Genomic DNA, 5801 nt, shown 5'->3' on the forward strand with positions numbered 1-5801 from the left:
CTGAACTGACTTATCTTTCTTTTCATCTAAGACAATATAACAAATGTAATTACAGTGCAAGTATTTTCTTATATTGTGGAAGCAAAGTAAGCCTTCTACCTGAACCCTAATTAATTTGAGGTACTTGCAAGTCAGCAGGTTCTTGTAAAATTCTTGCACACACTCTGTTTAGGCTACAGAGAATGGCAAACTCAAGTGCATGACCTGCTAATCTAAACCTGCAGCTTATGGAATGGTGTGGTTTCTGTATGTATAATGTAAAGTGCCCCACTGAGTGTAAAGGCCCATACACACGTCGGATTTCCGCGAACGACGGGTCGTTTGAACGTCCCGTCGTTCCGTCATTCGCCCGCTAAATCGGGCGAGTGTACAGACTGTCGTTCGCTTGAAAAGGTTGAGTTTGAGCGATCTGCCTGGCGGAGCGTTCAAACCCACCCTTATCAAGCGAACGACAGTCTGTACACACGCCTGATTTAGCGGGCGAACGACGGAACGACGGGATGTTCAAATGACCCGTTGTTCGCGGAAATCCAACGTGTGTATGGGCCTTTAGAGTGAACAGTATAGACAGAGGTTACATGGTACCCCAAAATGTTTACAGAGAATCAGAACTCCTGGGATGTTTGTAGAGGTCTGAAGTGAGTATGCAAATCATTCCTTTGTGTCCCTGAAAATTAGGCATACACCCAGAACTGCTGGGTTACTGAACAGCTAAGTCCTAATGATTTTAGAGAACTGTTTAATCCAACATGCAGTCAGCTGTTTCAGTTTTTCATCAATGGACGATATGAATTGATATGATTCTGATTATGACATATTGGGCTTGATTCACTAAAGCGTGTTAAGTGTTAGCACGGCAGTGATAAGCCCCTTAGCACTGCAAAGTCCCTTTGCACGCGCTAATATGCCCGTGCAAAGTTGAAACGTCGCACCGGTGCGCACAAAACGTTGCACCGTCCGCGTGCAAAATAGCTTGATAAGCGTACTTTGCACACGGATGGAGCGACGTTAGCACGCTTTAGTGAAGCCCATTGATATGATTGATGTGACAATGGGGTGTATAAAATAAACTGCATTAAGCATAATAATGTGAGTAAAGTTTTATGCATGATGAGTAAAATATAATGCATTGCTTTGCATGTACTATGTTATTTTGCTTGACTCAGTTTAGTGACTATACCCCAATGTGACCATACTTTTAAAGTAGAGGTGTTACAGAATACCCCCAATAAGAACTAGAACAACTTAGGTCTTTGCAGAAATTGGTATGGCCAATTACATAAGGAGCATATCACAACACTTCACCCTGAGTTAAAGTTAAGAATAACAGGAGGTAATCAAGGGGCACATGAACATCTTCGAAATAGTGTAAAAATATGGAAAGATGCATTGAGTTTACATCTTTCAGGTAAATACCTCATACAAAAATAGATTTTATATGACAAGGTCCATTTTAATGGGAATATATGGTGATTTTTTTTAAAATATGTTAGTTTTATTTATTTACTTTTGTTAAAATGAAAAACATTTTTCAACTGTATTAGGACCGAGCTAATTGCAAGCTACATCCTGTTTTGGTGGTTACCTGGCTGGCAGGGCATAGATTTCAATCAGCTGCAGCTACACGCATTCGCCATTTCCGTCACTCCCGACGATTTTGCAGCTTATTCCCCGCAGCTCACTGGTTCTCCCTGTCTTTATGACGGCAGAACCCTGTGAGCAGGTAAGGAGCTGATTTCAGGGCCAGGAGCCAATGAAAGCAACTCCTGGCTGGCTCAGAAGAACTCTGGCGTCATAGAAACAGCAGAGTGGGTGGCCCAGGTTCCCAACGTGCGGCGGTGACAGTGATTGCAGCGGGTATGTGCGGCGATCCATCGTTTTCCATCTGGATTCCGACGTTTCTGTACCAGCGGTCTCTGGTCCTTAAGGGGGCAGAGATCGCTGGTACTTAAGTGGTTAAATAAAAATAGCTATTAACCTCCTTAGCGGTAACCCCGTGTGTGACACGGGGTAAGCCGCTGGAGGGTGCCGCTCAGGCCCTGCTGGGCCGATTTAAATAATTTTTTTTTGCTGGACGCAGCTAGCACTTTGCTAGCTGCGCCAGCACCCCGATCGCCGCCGCGCACCCGATCGCTGCTATCCGTTGCGGCGCGCCCCCCCCCCCCAGACCCCGTGCGCTACCTGGCCAATCAGTGCCAGGCAGCGCCGAGGGTTGGATCCGGAGTCCCAATGACGTCCCGATGTCGCTGACGTCGGCGACGTCATCCCGCCCCGTCGCCATGGCGACGGGGGAAGCCCTCCAGGAAATCCCGTTCTTTGAACGGGATTTCCTGATCGGAGATCGCCGAAGGCGATCGAAGCGGGCTTGGGGATGCCGCTGAGCAGCGGCTATCATGTAGTGAGCCCTGGGCTCGCTACATGATTTAAAAAAAATAAATAAAAAAAAACTGCTGCGCTGCCCCCTGGCGGTATTTTTCATACCGCCAAGGGGGTTAATACACATCTATGTTTCATGTCTGGTTTAATTAGCACCAATAAGCCAGTAGAATAGTTATTGTGTGATAGAAATTTGTAGAGTGGTATCAAAATCCTGTTGAACACTATGGGGTAATTTACTAAAGGAGACATGCAGAGAAGTTTCACTTCTTCTGCGTACTTTCTGCTTACTTTATTTCATCATCCAGTTATGCGTAGTTTTGGTTAAATGAACTTAACTGGATATTGAAAATGAAATAAACATCAAGGTAGTAATCTTATAGAAATATACAAATAGTAATTTATTTATTGAATAGCAGAAAAAACACGAATAAAAAAATTAAAAACAGGACAAAGTTGTTTGAACACATGATAATGTCAAAACAGGATTCAAAAAACGTCACCCCACCCAACGATGAGAAATTACCCTGCGCTACCTATATACTCAGTTTGGGGTTCAAATGAACCCCAAACATGAGATGGAGACCCGGGTCTGGGTGTAATGACTGACCATTACTATATTTTATCTTTTTACTCTTCTGCGAAACAAGAAATGTCAGTCTAACCAACAGGTGATGAACAAAAGTATTCATTGTAAATGTTACATTTTTCATACAAAAAATACAGAACACATTTGATTAAAATGATATTTTACAGCTAAACCTAAAAAATAAAACATTCTTAAAAAACACTATACATTCCCATTAAAATTCTACCATAAATGCAGATGAACCCAGACCATGAGAATTGCTCTACACTCTCCCAAATGCTGCTGATGTTAGTAGTCTAAGCACTGGGAAAATAGTACATCATGGCCACTATTCAATTAACTTTTCTCTTGAGTTTTAAAATGCCCTTTAATCCATCAGCAAGCAAAAAAAATAGTCAAAATAATTTTGACAGTACTTTTTCAACTATTTCTTTAGTACTTGCTCAGTTGCAAAGTGCTGAAAAGTTAATTTAAAGAGAAGATGGAAAATAATCTGATAGTAAAAAAAATTAATGAGAAAAAAAGGTAAATTGAATAGGGGCCCATATGCATTCCATGGTAGGAATTCTGTCCATATTAGTGGAAGCAGCCAGGAGGCCCAGTTAGAAGATCATCTTAGGTTACCCATGGAATTTACCTGCGGAAACAAATTTCCTCCTTTAGCTTGCTGGTAGGTATATTGACTTTGCTAAACTAGAAAACATTGCTGTGTACCACTCTAGGCCAGTTATTGTTTTCTGTTTTTCACTTAATGTGGAAAAGCTTTCATGATTTTTTGGTAATGATTGGTCAGCCACATTATTGGGTAATAAAGCAAAAAGTGATACATCTATATGAAATGCAGTATCCTAGGTAACGGGATGTACAGACTTCTTTGTTGAAATGCAATAAAACCTTTTGCTGTTGTTCCAAATGCATTCATTTACTAAGTATGGAAAGAGTGTTACTTTATTGATCAAGTTTATATATTCTTTATTGTGACTGAATATGTGGCCTGATTTGTGCAATATTTTGATGATGAAACCAAAAAGACTGAGAAATGTAATAAAGAACATTAACAAATCAGCCTGGGTACCACTGATTAAAATTAAAATGTTTAAAAATACCTATTAGGATACAGGGTATGGATATTAATACTTAGTACTAACATGTAGCATGACTTTTATTGTCACAATGTTTATTTTTCAAGATCTATATGCTTTAATAATAATCATTAATACAAACACACATTGTTTAAAATGCAGTAAGCACCATATGCTCTTTCAACCGCAAAGTAAATCTTATGGTACTGAAAAGTAGAAATTTACCTACACCACATTAACACCACTCAAACGTTACATTTTAGGTGAGCATGAGCACTATTGAGTGCTGCGTAATATGTTGGCGCTTTATAAATACAATAGATAAATAAATAATAAATATTGAGAGAAAACACTAAGGTAGGGTTGGCTATGGCTATTATCATATATATACAGTGTATATATATATATATATATATATATATATATATATATATATATATATATACTGCAAAAGGAGGATACATATATATATATATATATATATATTTTTTTTTTTTTCTTTTTGTGTAGGATAGGACATCTAATGTTTGGTATAAAAGAGTTAAAGTTTGGTATAATTAAAGGAAGAAGTTAGATTTTGGCATTTAGGGAGAGATGTCTTTCCAATTGGAGAGCTTGGTGTCTGGTGCCAGGAAGGAGGATTTTGTGGCATGGGCTGGGTTAACAATAGAGTTGAACAAAGAGAAAAAAAATCCTGGGGTGAGATCGGAAATGAATGAGAATGGTATAATTAAATGCTGCACTGACTTTGAACCTAGACATACAAAATAAAAACAAAAATAGTCATGAAGAGCCACGAAGGGCAAACAGCTACCTATTCTAAAACAGTCCACACAAAAAGTGAGAAACTATTGCAGTCCTTTCCTTCTGTTTAACAAGATAGTGTGTAAGTCAATTATAGTTCAAACCCTATGTACAACAAGGATCACTTTATTTGGAATAAAGTCTTGGCTATGTGGTGTACTTCTAGAATTACCTCCAAATTGAAATCAATGGTTATTGTGCTAGCCTAGTCTATTAAATAATGGGTAGAAATCATGCCACCGTAAGAGATGTAGAGATGTAGCTGAAATACCACGAATGCAATATATTTCTGCATAGATCTGAGGACTGCTAGAGAACCTCCTTGTTTCTGTATGTTTACACCAGGCATTAGGCATTGCGTAAAGCGGTAACTTGATCACTGCTCACTTTGATTAAAAGATAAGTCCTATCCCTGATTTGTGACACAAACATAAAGCGACTGATTCATTCCAATATTATACCATATTATAAAATGAATATATAAATTTGCAGCAATGGTGCTTTCTGACGTTTGCTTATTGTAAATTCTGTACATTTTACATTATTACTCCTCCTTCTTTTAGCTGTGATATTGAAATTGTAAATTATAAGAAATAAATACTGTCATAATGAATCTATACATTTATATACAATTTAAGAAAGTCACAACATCTCCAATGTAGTTGTGATTAAAATCTTTGTAACAGTGACTATTTTTGAAAAAAAAAATCTGATCTGACGTTAATGCTTTTTATTTTTCCTAAGTGATAAACATACTTTTTTAATTAAGCGTAAAACAATTACATTTGTTTTGAATGTATATTTAGAAACAGTACCCATTATTGATGTTTATTTTAACTCAGAAATGAAAAAAAAATTAAATAAAGTAATGTCTTTATTTTAAAATGGTCTGCATGTTAAACTTCAGTTTTTGTTTTGTTCTCAGTAAAACTGATGCAAAAAAATTAAGC

The sequence above is a fragment of the Hyperolius riggenbachi genome, chromosome 3 (assembly GCF_040937935.1).
Source record: "Hyperolius riggenbachi isolate aHypRig1 chromosome 3, aHypRig1.pri, whole genome shotgun sequence".
NCBI classification, from domain to species: Eukaryota; Metazoa; Chordata; class Amphibia; order Anura; family Hyperoliidae; genus Hyperolius; species Hyperolius riggenbachi.